This window comes from Chamaea fasciata, unplaced genomic scaffold (genome assembly GCF_029207755.1).
Source record: "Chamaea fasciata isolate MVZ Bird 193981 ecotype frontalis unplaced genomic scaffold, bChaFas1.0.hap1 SCAF_230, whole genome shotgun sequence".
Lineage (NCBI taxonomy): Eukaryota > Metazoa > Chordata > Aves > Passeriformes > Sylviidae > Chamaea > Chamaea fasciata.
Genome location: NW_027094315.1, coordinates 75,503 through 94,339, shown reverse-complemented (window position 1 = coordinate 94,339; position 18,837 = coordinate 75,503). Strand labels below are relative to the sequence as shown.

At 55.6% G+C, this 18,837-nt stretch overlaps 2 long non-coding RNA genes across 2 annotated transcripts; both read left to right on the top strand.

The window, feature by feature from the left end:
- Nucleotides 1–4,471: 4,471 nt before the first annotated feature.
- On the top strand, nucleotides 4,472–6,273 carry LOC136304960 (uncharacterized). Its single transcript, XR_010724915.1, has 5 exons — nucleotides 4,472–4,952; nucleotides 5,031–5,072; nucleotides 5,163–5,302; nucleotides 5,411–5,489; nucleotides 5,567–6,273. It is a non-coding gene; the product is annotated as an uncharacterized lncRNA (long non-coding RNA).
- Nucleotides 6,274–12,124: 5,851 nt separating this feature from the next.
- LOC136304967 (uncharacterized) lies at nucleotides 12,125–13,981 on the top strand. The gene is made up of 3 exons (XR_010724927.1): nucleotides 12,125–12,679; nucleotides 13,493–13,560; nucleotides 13,837–13,981. It is a non-coding gene; the product is annotated as an uncharacterized lncRNA (long non-coding RNA).
- The last annotated feature ends 4,856 nt before the right edge of the window (nucleotides 13,982–18,837 follow it).

Sequence of the window (18,837 nt, the reverse complement as noted above, 5' to 3'; positions counted from 1 at the left end):
GGGTCCCAAGTGCACGGCGCCGGGACCCCACCGGGGCGTTCCTCACCGAGCCCATAGAGCAGCAGCTACTTCCGCCACCCTTTTGAATCCCCGCGATTGGCGGGCTCGCTGAGGCATCGGCAGTGCTGATTGGACAGCGGGCCCCGGGAATCGCGCCCGCCCCCCGGCCCGCGCTGAGGGCCCGGGGCCTCCGCCCTCAGACCGGCTCCGGTCCCCCCGGCCCGGCCTGAGGGCCCGGGGGCTCTGCCCCGAGACCGGCCTCGCCCCTCCCCGCCTCGCCCTGTAGTAGATTTCTGTTTGGTTTGTGGGAAGAAACAGTTGTGAGAAGTGAGATTTGTGCTGGAGAGGTGCTGCTGGGAAGAAAGGATGGAGTAAATCTGCTCCGAGGATGTGTGATGAAGAATTCAGGGTAAGGGTTGGGCAATATTTATAAACTGTCTCCATATTTCCCTGTATCTCTGGGTGTTTGGATTTAGCCTGGGATTGTCAGCTAAGTTATAAACAAGCCAACCCGGCTACTGAACTCCCAATAAACGTTTGGAACCCTTGCACAGAAAGACAAGTTAGCAACGATTCCAAAGGAAAAATTGTAAATGGAGGGTAACGATTGCGGGGGGATTTCCTTGGGGATTATGACCCTCACACATACGGAATTTAGGAGGTGGAATCCCAGTTTCAGCCTTGGGCACGTGCAGGAGAAGAGGGGTCGTTATCCCTATCAAGGAAAGCCCGGTGCCCCAGCGCGTCAGGTGCGGACAACGAATTCTCCGGGGATGAGCACAAGTCCCCTCTTCCCCTGCCCCGACACTCGGACTGGCAGCAGCTGCAGGTGAGAGCTGTCACAGGATGGTGAGGGGACAGAGCAGCCCCAGGTGTGACCGTCAGGATGAGGAGGGCAGCAGAGCCGCCACAAGTGTGAGCTGTAAAGGATAATGAGGGGCCGGTTCTAGCCGGGGGCGGTTTAATAGAGGAGCCCGAGTTCACTTTGGCATCGGGCCGTGAGGAGCTCAGCGTGGTTTCTGCGGTGGTGGGAAAGCTTCTTACAGCGCCTGCAGGAGCACGTGGATGTGGGGGGTTTCTTTGTGCCGGACAACAGTAGCAGGTAAGCCAGCATGGGTTTGTAGGGGAGATTTTTTTTTTCTTTGCAGCTTTGTCTTACTAATTTCTCTGTGGTGCTCCCAGGAAATAAAAGGCGTTATGGAGAGAAAAGGAGTTCAAATTCAGTGAAGAAACTCTTCTTCTGTGGTTGTCAGTATTCAAACTGAAGAAAACTTTCCACCTGGATTTTTAATGAGTTGTGGTATTTCTATGTGGTTTTTATTAAGTATTATGCTCTTGGGTGGCGTGTAGTGTTTTGTCTGATTTTTGATGTTATGTGTAATTTGGTTTTTGAGTGAGGATAACTTTGTTGGAGGGGTTGTTTGTATTTGAGGTAGAATTAATTTAAGTAGCTTTTTTTGCTAGACTTCTGATACGTGGTATTGGGGTTTTGTGTGTGATATGTAGGGATTCAAGTTGGGTAGGGCTATTTTTTCTGTTTAGTGGCTTTGAATGATTTATTGTGTAGCTTTATCTTGTTTGTAGATGGTGTATGGTGAGAGATATGGTTTCTTTTTCGTGTTAGGTTTTGTAGTTTACATGTCGGTCAGAGTATTTTTGAACTGAGTTCTGTTGAATTGTTTTTGGTGAGATACAGTGTTTTTTGAGGGTGTGTTTTCTAAGGTTTACAATGGTGTAATTGGCTGTAGTGTGAGATGTAAAGGAGGTTTTTATTTTTTTGGTGGTGGTTTTTATTATGGTGAGTGTGTAGTATTTGTTTTGATGGGTTTGGGGTAGTGTGATGTAGCTAATTTATTAGGGTTTTCTAATATTTATAATTCAATTATTGTTTATTGTATTACAGGGATTTATTTATTTAGCTTGTTTGGTTTTAGTGTGTGTTCTATAATTATGGAAAATTTGGGAGATGCTGTTTATAGTTGAATGGATCTTTTAGTTTTAGGATTGAGGGGGTTGCGGGTATATATTTTGAAGTTTTTTTGAGGGGATTGGACATGGGGGTTATTTTTATTATATTTGGTAGTTGGACTTATAGTAATAAGAGTTGGCTTTTTTTGCTGCATTATTTTTTGTTTTTTCTTTTCTAGTATTCATGTATTTGTGTGGTCAGGGTAGTGGTGTTTCTGGTGCAGCTGTAAGCCTCCATTATTGTTTGTGTGTTTTAGGTGGTCCACTGGTATTACAGGGAGACCCCCTCACTGACCGGCCAACAGATCTGCTGAGATTGTACATCAGCATTTGGATTTCTCTACGGTACCTGACTAAGAGACAGCAGTCTGGTGACAGCAAGGAATTCCCAGAGGTGGAGCTGGATCTCAGCAGTCAAGCTGACGTGGGCAAGGTGAGCAGTGACTGGTGGACAGAAGCAGTTGCTATTGTTCAAGTCTCACTTGCTGGTGCAACTCTAAGCATTCACTGTTCTTTTTTTTTTTTACTTTAGGTTGTCCCCTTGCCAGATGTGCTGGCCCCAGAGGCCAGATGGGTGCAGCATTAAGGTATACTTGTGGCATGCTTCAGTCAGACTGGGGAGGTTGCTGTTTCACAGTAACTCAGCATGATTTTTTGCTTCTTTTGTTTCTTTGCAGGTGCCACTGCTGTCCCAGGCGTGCTAAGGAATAGAGAGAGCCGGTGAGTTGCCCTTTAGGCAGGGTGACCCATAGGTGAGCGATGCGCTCAGCATTTACTTTTTCCTTTTGCTGGGTCCACTCCTGTCAGCCTCTGGAGCGGAGTGAAGATCTGAGGGGGAGCTGGGGCAGCGGTGCAGAGGAGCCCTGGGGATTACTCTTCTGGAGGGGGATAGTCACATTTCCTGTTTTGTGATCCTAGGTAGCGCGAGGAGGTGCGGAGACAAAGTCTGGATACGGCAGCCCCAAAGCGGATGCTGAGAACATGCCTGAGATGCTGAGAACGTTCTGTCGAGGACGGACATTCCACTCGTGTTCCAAAAGCTAAGTGTTGGGGCTGGTGGTCAGGAGAAGGGAAAAAACCTTTTCAGTCCCAGGAGGTGATTTAAAGTTACCTTAGAAGAGAAGGCCCTAGTGGGGTGGTCCCTTCAAAAGTAAAGGGTGAGGGTTTCTCCTCAGCTTCACCAGAGCCTTTGCTGGGCGGGGCAGTTCTGACCCATCTCCATGTTCTAGGGAGCTTCACATTATTGGCCTTCTTTTAGAGTCCACAGGGTTAGGCTGCAGCAGGGGATTCCTGGCCCAGGAGCGTCCTGATTAGGAGCAATGCTAGTTGCAAGGCATAGGGTTAGTAGGGTTCAGCAGGGGGAGTTTACAGTGGCACACAGAGGCTGAAGGAGGGCTTGAGAAGTAAAGGACTCGAGGTCTAGAGAACACACAGTGAAAATCGGTAGTATAGCCTAGGATACAAGTCAGAGTACAGGCATCCCGGCCCTCACAGCGCTGCTTCCAACACTGTTTCCCTGAGAGCAGGTGCCGGCAGCAATCCTAACGCAAGACAAGGCCAGAAGTCCTGAGAGGTGCAGGCAGTAGCCCTAAGCTAGGGCCAGGCAGGAAGTGACAGTGGTGGGGCAGAGTCCACAGGGTTGAGGTTCACCGGGGATGTCCACCCTGCGTTCCTGTCCTGCTCTAACCGGGGATGCTCACAGCCCTAATGGAGGCCACGGTGGGTGGGCTCGGTGCCAGTAATGCCTCTAAGGCTTTGGCGCTGCGAGCGTCGGCCTCCGAGCTCAGCTGAAGCACGCACGGGGCCCGAGGGCCCGGTCCTGCTTAAGAGACGGTGAATAGCAGAGCTGCTGGTTTTTGGCTGATGTGCAGCTAAGATTATGCTTTGATATTTGGTTTTCTTTATTGTAGCTGACTAGGAGACAGCAGCCCAGCGACAGCAGGAATTTCCCTGAGGGAGAGGCGGCCTTCTTTGGCACCCAGCGTGGATTCACCTTCCCAGACGTCTGAGAGATAAGTGGAGGGCTCGGAACTAGGGAGGGGATGAAAGCAGGGTGCCAGGGCAGGGGTCACCGGGAGGGATTTTTTCAGTCGGGTTTGGAGCTGGGGATGTCCCAGATGTGACCCCTTAGGCTACATGAAGGGAAAGTCTCATTCTGAATCACAGGGCTGAGGTGTGCAGGGCAGAGCAGTCCCAGGGTGTGTTGTGTCTCTTGTGCACTCTGTGTCTTTTGGGTGTCTTGTCTTTTCCTTTAGTCCTTTCAGGGGCCTGTCAAAACCTCTGGCATCAGTCTTAGCATTTCTGATCTCTGTGCTCCTCAGCCAGGTGCCTTTGTCTCAGCTGCTTGGACACTCATCAGAATCCATCTCTCTTCACAAGCATCCAGTCCGATGCCTTTTCAGGTCTTGTTCTGAGCTGTATTGACAGCCGTGCACCGCCCTGATCCATTCCGGCGGGTTAGGTCTTGTGAGAATGCAAAGACAGGTGGAGGATTCTGACCGTAGGATTCTCGGGCATCCATCTCTGCGTTTCTTGGGATAAGTCATCCCGATGGCATCTTGTTCCTGCAGGGTTCTCTGAGCCTGGCCAGCTCACCATCCATCTTACCTCGGTCATCTCATTCCGAGTTCTCTGGACCCTCAGGGTCATTCTTCTTGCCCAGAGTTTTCTGTCCCTGTTGTGTCCCCTCGTTTTTCCTGTGCTGTGTCATGGGTGTTGGTGTGTGTTTGGCCCGGAGCTGCTCTGCCTTGATGCTCAGTCTGGGTGTAGAAGTAATAGGATGAGTCCCGGGGACTTGCATTTTGTGATGTGGGGATGTGGGGTGTAGTTAGACTGTCGAGGGTATTCCTAGATTGGCACAAGATGTGTGGAGCTGTCAAGGTATCCTGCAGCACTCTGACTTTTGTCCAAACTTTCTTTCAGATGCAGAGGGATGAAATCTGTGGCAGAGCCCCCCATCCTGGGTGAGGGGCTCCCCTGAGAAGGTCAGTCCCTGTTTGTGTTTGCAGGGGAGGTGTAAATGATGGCTGTGTTACAGCTCTGTTCTTTGTCTTTATTTTTAGGTGGTAAAGCCGGATCTCAGCAGTCAAGCTGACGTGGGCGAGGTGAGCAGTGATGGGTGGACAGAAGCAGTTGCTATTGTTCAAGCCTCACTCGCTGGTGCAACTCTAAGCCTCCGTTCTTGTGTGTTTTAGGGAGTCCACTCGCAGGAGGCCGAGCTCCCCTCTCACCAACCGGACGACAGACCCGGGTCACCTCACCCGTGAGCGCTCCGGGAGCATTCCAGGAGTCTGTGATGGAGCCTTGATCTTCTCCTTGTGAAGGCCCCATCCAGGTAGGCTTGGATAACGGGCGAGGAGTTGAGGTGAGTCAGGGAGGAGAAGGAGGGATGGTCCCCTCAAGTTCCAGCGCTGCCACGTCACCTTGTCTGCTCTTTACCCAGGCAGACCCTGCGACGCCGGCGTTGGCCTCTGAGCGCAGCTGAAGCACGGGGCCGAGGTCACAGGCAAGCTTAGGAGACAGTGAGTAGCAGAATTGCTGGTTTCTGGCTGATGTGCTGCTAAGATTATGCTTTGATGTTTGGTTTTCTTTATTGTAGCTGTGTAGGAGACAACAGCCCAGCAGCAGCAGGAATTTCCCTGAGGGAGAGGCGGCCTTCTTTGGCACCCAGCGTGGATTCACCTCCCTAGACGTCCGAGAGATAAGTGGAGGGCTCGGAGCCAGGGAGGGCTTGAAAGCGGGGTGTGGGATCAGGGGCCACTGGGAGGGATTTTTTGAGTCATTTTTGGTGACAGGGATGTCCAAGATGTGACCCCTTAGGCTACATCAAGGGAAGGTCTCATTCTGGATCACAGTGCCGAGGTGTGCAGGGCAGAGCAGTCCTGGTGTGTGTTGTGTCACTTGTCTGTTGTGCTCTCTGTCCTTTGGGTGTCTTGTGTGTGCTGTCTTTTCACTTAGCCCTTTGAGGGGCCTATCAAAACCCCTGGCATCAGTCTTAGCATTTCTGATCTCTGTGCTCCTCAGCCAGGTGCCTTTGTCTCAGCTGCTCGGACACTCATCAGAATCCATCTCTCTTCACAAGCATCCAGTCCGATGCCTTTTCAGGTCTTGTTCTGAGCTGTACTGACAGCCGTGCACCGCCCTGATCCATTCCGGCGGGTTAGGTCTTGTGAGAATGCAAAGACAGGTGGAGGATTCTGACCGTAGGATTCTCGGGCATCCATCTCTGCATTTCTTGGGATAAGTCATCCCGATGGCATCTTGTTCCTGCAGGGTTCTCTGAGCCTGGCCAGCTCACCTTCCATCTTACCTCGGTCATCTCATTCCGAGTTCTCTGGACCCTCAGGGTCATTCTTCTTGCCAGAGTTTTCTGTCCCTGTTGTGTCCCCTCGTTTGTCCTGTGCTGTGTCACGGGTGTTGGTGTGTGTTTGGCCGGGAGCTGCTCTGCCTTGCTGCTCAGTCTGGGTGTAGGGGTACGAGGGTAATAGTGCCGGGGGCTTGAAATTTGTGATGTGGGGTGTGGTTAGACTGTAGAGGGTATTCCTAGATTGCCACAAGACGTGTGGAGCTGTCAAGGTATCCTGCAGCACTCTGACTTTTGTCCCAACTTTCTTTCAGATGCAGAGGGATGAAATCCGTGGCAGAGCCCCCCATCCTGGGTGAGGGGCTCCCCTGAGAAGATCGATCGCTATTCAAGGTGAGAGTCACATATTTCACATTTTTTGGCACTCCAGTGCAGGCCACCTGCATTTACAGCTTGAAACAAGTGAGTCCCTTGGTAAACCCCCTGGGCAGCAGCTGGAGCCTGCTCCGGGCTGGGCTGAGGGAGCAAACACTTGTGGCTGACACAGCTCCACACTGAGGGTACTTGGGAAAACACCTGCCTTGTCCTGGATATATTTTTTTTTGAGCTTTTTACACGGTTTTAATCATCACCTTGGTAAAAATAAATGGTAAGGACTGAAAACATGAGAGGCTGGCAGGTTATGCTCATGAATGAGAACTTTTTTTTTAAATAACTGTGCGGCCTATATCTTAATTTTGAGACTCTCTTTTTTGGCTGACTTTACTGTAAAAAATCTAATTTTAATTTAGCTGCCTCAATAATGTTTTTATTGTACAAATATGTTCTAGCGGCAGGAGCTTAAAGTAGTAACACCAACATGCCACCTCTGGAATAAATCCCTGCGTCTCCTCAGACCTACTGGTTTGCAGTAGAGTTTGTACACCTTTCGCTGCAGCTGTGGTTCTTAATAACTGGAAGTCCATGGATTGCTGGGCGATTCCCATAAGTTCTCCTATTTTGTAGGAGCTGCACGGTGAGGTCAGCATTCTGAGGGAGGCCCTGGCACAGCTGCCAAGGGCAAGGAACGTGGAGCATCCCGGGGCTTCTCCCACCCGAGTTTCTCCCGGAGCGTGCTGCGTGTCGTGCCGGATGTTTAACCCGGGTTTGGGGTGTTCTCCTGCAGTCCCAGCTCTGACTGCTGCCCCCGAGCCCCGGCCTTGCTCGGTCCCAGCACTGAACCTGGCAGGTGGGTGTGCTTTTCCAGCCCTTTAATCCCACGGGCAATCCCAGATTCCCGGAGCTCCCCGAGGCACAGCCTGGCCTCCCTCCCTGGGAGCTGCATTTCAGCCTGCCTGGACCAAGGCCATCCTGTTTGAGACTTTATTCCTGTTGCTTTTCCTCTTCCAGGTTGTGGGCAAAAAGGAGAGAGCCAGTAGGAAGTGAAGCCACTGGAAGGCCTTATCCCAGTCCAAGGTTGGATAGGAGTAACTGGACCTGTTGAATTCCCACTTCCCTTTAAATTAGAGCAGAGGAAGCAGATTTTAAATCATCATTCCATGAACTTTCACCAACTTCATGACTCTTGCAAAAGTTTTCAATGTTAGAAATTCCTGAGCTTGTTTTCCAGGCAAGCTTGGATTTAGATGTTATTCCTTCCTTTTATTTGAAGGAATAACTCTGATTTTCTCTCTGATTTTAGTAAGGGAATATTTATTTATTCCAATTTTCCATCCTAATTGGAATTTTTGCACCTTGTAGAGCACATTTCCAAGGAAATTTACCCAATTAATGTTGGTAAATCAGGAATTGTCCAGCACCATCTCCACAAAATTCTGTGAATTCCCAAGAAAACGTTGAAGTATTTATTTGCCATGATTCATCTCTTTGTAAAGTTCAATTTACTGCATTTTTAATTACATAAATGCCATTAAAACCTGAATCCAGGCCTAGCTGCTGTTCCTTGGACACAGGGGGCTGGTTCTTTCCTACCTTGGCACATTTGGGTGTTTGTCCAAAATGAGCTTCCCACTAAAATAGAATTTGTTTCCAAGCAAAAGTGGGAATTGTCTAGAAAACCTTCTGTTCTGGGGGGCACTGGGTTTGTTTCCCTTATTGCTGCATAATTGAGGAAAGCCATGGTGCTTTTTTAGGCAGTGGCAGGAGGTGAAAGCTGCATTTATTTAATTTTGTATTTTATTTCTTGTTATTTTTGTATTTTTATGCTCTTTTGTTGTGGTTTCTCATGTTGCGTTTTGTGGTTTTTCAAAGACTTTTTCTTCCGTTTTTTAATTTTTATATTTTTTCTTTAGCTATTTATTTACTTGTTAAAACTACTTTTAGTTTTTTATTTTAATTTTTTGTTTAAATTTTTTTTCCACTTTTTTGTTACTTTGAAATTTTTTTCTTTTGGTATTTTAATTTTATTTATTATTTTCTATAGTTTTGGTTTATTTTTTCATGTTTTCTTTGTTCCTTTTTTTTTTCCCCATACTCTTTCTTCCCCCGGGCGCCTGGGGGTTTGGCTGTTGGCAAGAAAGATGAGAAATGACCTCCGTGCCCGCTGGACGTCGGGATGTCATAGAGAGCGCAGTTGGCAAAAGCTCTGTATTTTCTGCTCCATAAAACTCCTGAAGGGAGAAAGCTGTGACCACCGTGGTGCCGTTTTTTCCTTCCCAGCCCCGACCAGGTCTCCTCCTACCCGTGCACAGTGTTACCAGCAGCAGCCTGCTGTCCAGGCTGTCGAGGCGTATTTCAGAGGGGGCAATAAAAACAAAGTAGACGTTTTATTTTGAACTCTCCGACCCTGCTTGTTTATTAGCAAAGAACTCCAAAACAAAGCGAACAAAAAAAGAAAACCCACAAACTAAACTCCCCCGCAACCCACCAAAAAAAAACCATAGAGAAAGAGAAAACATGCCCATATTATTTGAATAAAGATTAAAACTTTACCCCTTAGAAAACCAGGCTCATTTAATTCAAATTAATTGTGTTTCTGATGTGTTAGGTTAATGAATTCATCTAGTGTAAAATATCGTTTAAAATATAAACAAACGAATTAAAAAATAATGAAAAAGAAAAATAACAAAAAGTATAGGATATGAAAAATAATATAAATAATAAATACACAATATATTATTACATACTACACGTTTTATAAATATATATAATATACATAATATAAACATCTATAATGTACATAATCATGATATTTCAATGAAATGTATTATTATTTATAACATTACATAATAAATAATAAATTATTTTATATATAACTTTCTATACTTAATATATATAATAAATATAATAGTATAATAAACATAATACATGATGTATAATGTACATAATATAAAAGCTGAATTGTAATGATTAATGTAAATATCAGAATCACAAAGATAAAAAATATTGAAATAGAGCCTGAACGAAAGGCTTTTTTGGTTCGGTCTGGTTGCTGGCAGGGTTCTCGCAGGTGTGCTCGGGGGTCTTTTGGGCCGTTTATTCCGGAGGCTGTTCGGAAGGGCATTCCTGGGCACGTTCGTTTATGGCTCCGCTCCGCGCCGCCGCGCGGCAGTGCTGCCACCCTGTGGGCAGAGAGCGGTAGTGCAGCTGTCCCTCCCGCCCGTCCCGCCTGATCTGTGCGGCAATGCTGCCATCGTGTGGGCAAAGAGCGGTAGTGCAGCTGTCCCTCCCGCCCGTCCCGCCTGATCTGTGCGGCAATGCTGCCACCCTGTGGGCAAAGAGCGGTAGTGCAGCTGTCCCCCATGACCGTCCCGCCGGAGCCGTGCGGCAGTGCTGCCACCCTGTGGGCAAAGAGCGGTAGTGCAGCTGTCCCCCCCCGCCCGTCCCCGACGCGCGTGGCAGCCCCGCATTGTGAGCTCGGGGGCGGCGCTGCCGCCCGCCCGCCCGCAGCTCGGGGCCGAAAGGGAGGGAAAAAGGCAAGGAGCCCGGGCGCGTGGCAGCCGGCTGCCTGCGCGCGCCACCCGGACCCCGGAGCCGTCCGGGCGCGCTTTTCCGCGGCGTCTGCGGGTGTGCGGACACGGGATGGGGGCGCAGCGGCGCCGCGGGCGGCAGTCCATTGAGTCAGGCGCTTGTGTGAGCGGCCGAGGGGGCATTTTAGTGGGTTCCACTACCAAGATGGCGGCGAGACGCGAGGCGCCTGACCTTCTAAAAAGGGCGGCCAAAAGGGCGGGAAAAATAAGGACCCTATAGGTGTTTATGCAGCTGCCTGCACAAAACCCCGACTACGGCGCCGCCCGGGGGCAATTTTCCGCGGCGTTTCCAGGTGTGGGGACACGGGCCGTGTGCTCAGTCGCGCCGCGTCCGCGTTCAGAGTCGTTGATTTAGTCAGGCGTCTGCGTAAACACCTGGCGGAGGCCTATGCCGAGCCACAAAGAACATGGCGGCCGGGACGGAAGTGGCCTCAGGAGCAACCAAGATGGCGGCAAGGGAAAGCGGAAGTCACACGTCGCCCCTCACAAAATGGCGCCGAAGCGCGAGGCGCCCGACCTTCCAAAAAAGGCGGCCAAAAGGGCGGGAAAAAATAAGGACCCTATAGGCATTTAGCCAGACGCCTGCACAAAAACCCCGACTACGGCGCTGCCCGGGCGCAATTTTCCGCGGCGTTTCCAGGTGTGCCGACACGGGCCGTGTGCTCAGTCGCGACGCGCTTGCGTTCGGATTCGTGGATTTAGTCAGGCGTCTGTGTAAACACCTGGTGGAGGCCTATGCCGAGCCACAAAGAACATGGCGGCCGGGACGGAAGTGGCCTCAGGAGCAACCAAGATGGCGGCAAGGAAAAGCGGAAGTCACGCGTCGCCCCTCACAAAATGGCGCCGAGGCGCGAGGCGCCCGACCTTCCAAAAAGGGCGGCCAAAAGGGCGGGAAAAAATAAGGACCCTGTAGGCGTTTACGCAGATGCCTGCACAAAAACCCCGACTACAGCGCCGCCCGGGCGCAATTTTCCGCGGCGTTTCCAGGTGTGCAGACACCGGCCATGTGCTCATCCGCGCCGCCTCCGGGTTCGGATTCGTGGATTTAGTCAGGCGTCTGTGTAAACACCTGCCAGGGGCCTTAGCGGTGCCGCAAAAAAGATGCCGGCGGGACCGGAAGTGGCCTCAGACGCAACCAAGATGGCGGCAAGGAAGGGCGGAATGCTCGTGGGGCTCATCGCGGCCGAAAATCACCGAGTGCAGCTCACACCCTGCAATGGCAAAAGCTGTTTCATTAAAACTCAGCCGAGAATTTTCCTCTTATTTCCAGGTCACAGGATATACTGAGCCTGAGAGGGATCCTAAAATCTGACTCTCAAGCAGACGGACCGTTTGAGAATCGAACTCAGCACCTTGGCATTACCCGGACTCTGCTCCAAGCAGCTGAACCAATCTCTGCATTATGGGGATGGACCTCCATAGGATGGCAACGCTTGGCCCCACTAAGGTAAGTGCAGTGCCGCCTTCTCTGCCAAAGCTGCTTCACACAGCAGCCCCTGGAATGGCTCGAGGGCAGAACTGGCTGGCAGCTCACGACAGCACAAAGCTCTTCCAGTGACGCTGATTTCCTGTCCTTTCCAGGATTTACTCAACAGCTGCCGTAAAAGTACTTACACAAAGTCTCTTTCTGGGCGGAAAAGAGCAGGACAAGTCCTGAGGCTTCCCTTCTTCCACGGCCAAAGCTCTGCAGAGAGGCAGGGCCGGTCCCACCCGCACAGGGGCGTTTCCTGCAGGTGAGTGTTGCCGGGCCAAACTGATGGCACCTGCTGAGGCCGGGGCTGCTTTTCTGGCCGGAGGCCTCGGTGCCCCCCCGTGCCGCCTGCAGTGTCCCTCGGTGTTTCCTGCACGTGTCCCGGGTGCCCGGAGGCGCAGGGAGGAAGGAGGCCGGCAGCCCCAGCGGGGCCAGCAGCCCTGGGATGATGTGCAGGGGAGGAGCTGTGCCTGCGGGGCCCCGCCCGTGGCAGCGGCGGCCAAACGCAGGGCCCGGGGCCGGGCTCGGGGCTGGCACGGACACGGCCCCGGGGCTGCCGCGGCTCCTCGGCCAGGGGCTGCTCCCACCGGGCACGGGGAGATGCTGCAGCCCGGACAGAGGCACCCACAGCCCAAGAGCTCCCCAGGGAACAGCTGGCATTGCCCGGGAACGGCGGCTCGGGCTGTCTGCAGAGGGGCTCAGACAGCAATTCCCACCTCCCGGAGCTCCCACACAGTTGCCAGGGATGTCCTGGCCACCCCAAATCCCCTCCCTTTCAGCCTGAGGACATCACCCATCGGCAGCATTAAAGCCAAGGCGCTCCTCCCTCACAGAAATTAAATCCAGAGCAACGGCCCTCGGAGATGCCTCAAAATCAAAGGTTTGAGTGGGATGGAGTTTCGTTTGGATGAAGTCTGGACTTTTCCAGGGAGCCAGCCGGAGTGCAGAAGTGATGGAAAGCTTTTGCAGGTGGGTCCCACTGGAGGTGTGCTGAAGGCAGGGATGGGCATCCCTTGCCTGAGGGAAAGGCACTTGCAGAGGCCACTGCTGGGGCTCGGAAAGGAGCTGAGCTCCTGCAGGGAGCTGTGTCCTCCCGAGGGCACAGGGGCTGCCTCAGCACAGGCCGGCCAGTGCCTTCTCCTGCTCTGAAACATCACCTGGAGCCCGAGCTCAGGGGGGTGGCTGAATTCCAGGGAAATCTGACAGGTGACCCCCAGGGGATGAGGGTTAGAATTAACCAAATCTATGGAATAGAAACCTATCCTGTCCCTATCCTGCTGAGCTTCCTTGGAAGCTCTGCTAGTTCCTGACACATCTGGCATTCAAGCAGCAGCTCTGCGTGGGAATATCCATGCTCTGTGAGGCACTGTGAGGTTATTGCAGCAGGAACTGAGCAGGGAATTCGGGGCCGTGGGTATAATTCATCTAAACTAGCAAAGGTGACAGTGAACCCCAAATCTGGGCACCACACAGAGAACAATCTTTGTGCTGCCCTGTCAGCTCAAGCCCCTGGGCTGGGAAGTTTTGGGAGTCAAACATATGGAATGATAAAAGTCACAGCAACTGGTGTCACCCCGAGGGACAGTCCAAGTCCCAGACAATTCCTCTGCAGTCCCCTGGGGGGGAAAACACCCTCTGTCTGCCAGGAGCCCTGACTCTGTTTCTCCTATCAGCTGTGTTGGGCTTTAAGAACTTGAAATAACTTTGAAGCCAAAGAAATCACCTTTTCCTTCTGGTTTGATTGTGTTTTTTTGTTGTTTTTTTTTTTTTTTTTTCTTTCAGGTGCTGGACTTGCTTCTGTGGATGTGTGCTGAGCTCTGGCTGCAGGGGACTGTCAGGCCTGAATGGCTGTGAGTTTGTGTTCTTCTCGCTGGGGAAGCAGAAATAATTATTAATTAGACTGCAGAAATGTTTTCAGAAACCTTTCCCCTTTCCTGCCCTTTGCTGGTGGATCTTCTCTTTCTGCCTTTGACTTTACAAAGCTGTTCCCTGATGTCAATTCCCCTGCCTGAATTCCTTGCAGCTCCTAGCTGGGAAAAACTGGGATGATGTCCTAGGGATGTTCTTAGGGGAGGACAGAGGTGAGATTTTTGCCTGTATTTTTCTAATATTTTCTAAAATTTCAGGGAGCTGCTCCTGCTCCTGCCCCTAATCCTGCTGCTGCTGCACAAGTGGAGCCTTGTCAGCGAAGACCTGCATCTGCAGGAGGCCCCGCAGGCCCTGGCTGGGAAGTGCCAAAACAAAGAAGTGATCAGTAAGTGCTGAACTGCTTCCAGGAGGGCATATTTTGTTGCAGCCGTTACAGACCAACCGTGTGGTGCTGGTGACTTTGTGTGAGTTGCTTTATTAAAGCCAATCGTTGGTAAGGGTTTTGAGCCTGCCTTGGAGAGCACTTGGAGCTCTGGGTGCCCTGGCTTTCCCCTAGGTGGCCCTGGGGGCGCCCCGGCTGTCCCCTAGGTGTCCCTGGAGTGCCCTGGCTGTCCCCTAGGTGTCCCTTGGGGTCCACGGGCTGTCCACTAGGTGTCCCTTGGGGGGACCTGACTGTCCCTGGGATGCCCTGGCTGTCCCCTAGGTGTCCCTGGGGGTGCCCTGGCTGTCCCCTAGTTGTCCCTGGGGTGCCCTGGCTGTCTCTTAGGTGTCCCTGGGGGTGCCCTGGCTGTCCCCTAGGTGTCCCAGGGCTGCCCTGGCTGTCTTTTAGGTGTCCCTGGGGGTGCCCTGACTGTCCCCTAGGGGTACCTTGTCTGTCCCTGGGGGGGCCCTGGCTGTATTCCTAGGTGTCCCTGGGGGGCCCTGGCTGTCCCCTAGGTGTCCTTGGGGTGCCTTGCTGTCCCCAAGGCGTCCCTGGGGTGCCCTGGCTGTCCCTGGGGGTCCCTGGGGTTGCCTTCCCCGTCCCCTAGGTGTCCCTGGGGTGCCCTGGCTGTCCCCTCGGTGTCCCTGGGGGTGCCCTGGGTGTCCCCTAGGTGTCCCTGGGGGTGCCCTGGGTGTCCCTGGGGTGCCCTGGGGGTGCCCTGGCTGTCCCGTAGGTGTCCCAGGGCTGCCCTGGCTGTCCCATAGGTGTCCCTGGGGGTGCCCTGGCTGTTCCTTAGGTGTCCCTGGGGGTGCCCTGGCTGTCCCTTAGGTGTCCCTGGGGGTTCCCTGGCTATCTGTGGGGTGCCGTGGCTGCCTCTGGGGTGCCCTTGATGTCCCCTAGGTGTCCCTGGGGTGCCCTGAGTGTCCCTGTGGGTGCCCTGGCTGTCCCCTAGGTGTCCCTGGGGTGCCCTGGCTGACCCTAGGGTGCCCTGCCTGTCCCCTAGGTGTCCCTGGGAGTGCCCTGGCTGTCACCTAGGTGTCCCTGGGGGTCCCTGGCTGTCCCCTAGTTGTCCCTGGGGGAGCCCTGGCTGTCCCAAGGGTGCCCTGCCTGTCCCCTAGGTGTCCCTGGGAGTGCCCTGGCTGTCACCTAGGTGTCCCTGGGGTTCCCTGGCTGTCCCTGGGGTGCCCAGGCTTTCCTATAGGTGTCCCTGGGGGTGCCCTGGCTGTCCCCTAGGTGTCCCTGGGGGTGCCCTGGCTGTCCCTGGGGGTCCCTGGCTGTCCCATAGGTGTCCCTAGGGGTGCCTTGTCTGTCCCTGGGGGGGCCCTGGGTGTACCCTGGTGTCCCTGGGAGGGCCCTGGCTGTCCCCTAAGTGTCCCTGGGGGTGCTCTGGTGTCCCTGGGGATGCCCTGGCTGTCCCCTAGCTGTCCCTGGGGGTGCCCTGGGTGTCCCTGGGGTGCCCTGGCTGTCCCCTAGGTGTCCCTGGGGGTGCCCTGGCTGTCCCTGGTGTGCCCTAGCTGTCCCCTACGTGTCCCTGGGGGTGCCCTGGGTGTCCCTGAGGTGCTCTAGGGGTGCCCCGGCTGTCCCTGGGGGTGCCCAGGCTGTCCCCTAGGGGTCCCTGGGGGTACCCTGGCTGTCCCTGGGGTGCCCTGGCTGTCCCCTAGGTGTCCCTGGGGTGCCGTGGCTGTCCCCTTGGTGTCCCTGGGGGTGACCTGCCTGTCCCCTAGGTGTCCCTGGAGGTGCCCTGGCTGTCCCCTTGGTGTCCCTGGGGGTGCCCTGGCTGTCCCATAGGTGTCCCTGGAGGTGCCCTGGCTGTCCCCTTGGTGTCCCTGGGGGTGCCCTGGGTGTCCCTGGGGTGCCCTGGCTGTCCCCTTGGTGTCCCTGGGGGTGCCCTGGCTGTCCCATAGGTGTCCCTGGAGGTGCCCTGGCTGTCCCCTTGGTGTCCCTGGGGGTGCCCTGGGTGTCCCTGGGGTGCCCTGGCTGTCCCCTAGGTGTCCCCGGGGATGCCCTGGCTATCCCTGGGGGGGCCCTGGCTGTCCCTGGGGGTGCCCTGGCTGTCCCCTTGGTGTCCCTGGGGGTGCCCTGGCTGTCCCCTTGGTGTCCCTGGGGTACCCTGGCTGTCCCTTATGTGTCCCTGGGGGTGCCCAGGGTGTCCCTGGGGTGCCTTGCTGTCCCCTAGGTGTCCCTGGGGGTGCCCTGACTGTCCCCTAGGTGTCCCTGGGGGTTCCCTGGCTGTCCCCTAGTTGTCCCTGGGGGAGCCCTGGCTGACCCTAGGGTGCCCTGCCTGTCCCCTAGGTGTCCCTGGGAGTGCCCTGGCTGTCACCTAGGTGTCCCTGGGGGTCCTTGGCTGTCCCCTAGTTGTCCCTGGGGGAGCCCTGGCTGTCCCAAGGGTGCCCTGCCTGTCCCCTAGGTGTCCCTGGGAGTGCCCTGGCTGTCCCCTAGGTGTCCCTGGGGTCCCCTGGGTGTCCCCGGGGGTGCCCTGGCTGTTCCTGTGGTGCCCTGGCTGTCTTCTAGGTGTCCCTGGGGGGCCCTGGCTGTCCCTGGGGTGCCCAGGCTTTCCTATAGGTGTCCCTGGGGGTGCCCTGGCTGTCCCCTAGGTGTCCCAGGGCTGCCCTGGCTGTCCCATAGGTGTCCCTGGGGGTGCCCTGGCTGTTCCTTAGGTGTCCCTGGGGGTGCCCTGGCTGTCCCTTAGGTGTCCCTGGGGGTTCCCTGGCTATCTGTGGGGTGCCGTGGCTGCCTCTGGGGTGCCCTTGATGTCCCCTAGGTGTCCCTGGGGTGCCCTGAGTGTCCCTGTGGGTGCCCTGGCTGTCCCCTAAGTGTCCCTGGGGTTCCCTGGCTGTCTCTGGGGTGCCCAGGCTTTCCTATAGGTGTCCCTGGGGGTGCCCTGGCTGTCCCCTAGGTGTCCCTGGGGGTGCCCTGGCTGTCCCTGGGGGTCCCTGGCTGTCCCATAGGTGTCCCTAGGGGTGCCTTGTCTGTCCCTGGGGGGGCCCTGGGTGTACCCTGGTGTCCCTGGGAGGGCCCTGGCTGTCCCCTAAGTGTCCCTGGGGGTGCTCTGGTGTCCCTGGGGATGCCCTGGCTGTCCCCTAGCTGTCCCTGGGGGTGCCCTGGGTGTCCCTGGGGTGCCCTGGCTGTCCCCTAGGTGTCCCTGGGGGTGCCCTGGCTGTCCCTGGTGTGCCCTAGCTGTCCCCTACGTGTCCCTGGGGGTGCCCTGGGTGTCCCTGAGGTGCTCTAGGGGTGCCCCGGCTGTCCCTGGGGGTGCCCAGGCTGTCCCCTAGGGGTCCCTGGGGGTACCCTGGCTGTCCCTGGGGTGCCCTGGCTGTCCCCTAGGTGTCCCTGGGGTGCCGTGGCTGTCCCCTTGGTGTCCCTGGGGGTGACCTGCCTGTCCCCTAGGTGTCCCTGGAGGTGCCCTGGCTGTCCCCTTGGTGTCCCTGGGGGTGCCCTGGCTGTCCCATAGGTGTCCCTGGAGGTGCCCTGGCTGTCCCCTTGGTGTCCCTGGGGGTGCCCTGGGTGTCCCTGGGGTGCCCTGGCTGTCCCCTAGGTGTCCCCGGGGATGCCCTGGCTGTCCCTGGGGTGCCCTAGCTGTCCCCTAGGTGTCCCTGGGGGTGCCCTGGCTGTCCCCTTGGTGTCCCTGGGGTGCCCTGGCTGTCCCCTTGGTGTCCCTGGGGTACCCTGGCTGTCCCTTATGTGTCCCTGGGGGTGCCCAGGGTGTCCCTGGGGTGCCTTGCTGTCCCCTAGGTGTCCCTGGGGGTGCCCAGGCTGTCCCCTAGGTGTCCCTGGGGGTGTCCTGCCTGTCCCCGAGGTGTCCCTGGGGATGCCCTGGCTGTCCTTGGGGTGCTCTGGCTGTCCCCTAGGTGTCCCTGGAGTGCCCTGACTGTCCCCTAGGTGTCCCTGGGGGTTCCCTGGCTGTCCCCTAGTTGTCCCTGGGGGAGCCCTGGCTGACCCTAGGGTGCCCTGCCTGTCCCCTAGGTGTCCCTGGGAGTGCCCTGGCTGTCACCTAGGTGTCCCTGGGGGTCCCTGGCTGTCCCCTAGTTGTCCCTGGGGGAGCCCTGGCTGTCCCAAGGGTGCCCTGCCTGTCCCCTAGGTGTCCCTGGGGTCCCCTGGGTGTCCCCGGGGGTGCCCTGGCTGTTCCTGTGGTGCCCTGGCTGTCTTCTAGGTGTCCCTGGGGGGCCCTGGCTGTCCCCTAGGTGTCCCTGGGGTTCCCTGGCTGTCCCTGGGGTGCCCTGGCTGTCTTCTAGGTGTCCCTGGGGGTGCCCTGGCTGTCCCCTAGGTGTCCCAGGGCTGCCCTGGCTGTCCCATAGGTGTCCCTGGGGGTGCCCTGGCTGTTCCTTAGGTGTCCCTGGGGGTGCCCTGGCTGTCCCTTAGGTGTCCCTGGGGGTTCCCTGGCTATCTGTGGGGTGCCGTGGCTGCCTCTGGGGTGCCCTTGATGTCCCCTAGGTGTCCCTGGGGTGCCCTGAGTGTCCCTGGGGTGCCCTGGCTGTCCTTTAGGTGTCCCTGGGGCGCCCTGGCTGTCCCCTAGGTGTCCCTGCCTCGCTCGTATCCTCGACTCCGCCTCCGGCGCCATGGTGACACCCCTCCCAGTCTGGACCGGTGTGGCCACACCCCCTCCCCTGGGGCCATTAGACCCATCCCAGTACAGACCAGTAAGGCACCGTGTGCCCACCATGGACCCCCACACGCCTGCCAGTTCGTCCCAGTCCACTCCCCGTCCATCCCAGTTCTCTCTGATCACCCTCCCAGTGCTCCCAGTCCATCCCAGTCCCGCAGGTGCTGGTGCTTGTGGCTTGATCAGCTGGTGCCTGTCCGCAACGTGGAGCGGGTCAAATGAGGCCTCAGGGGGAGG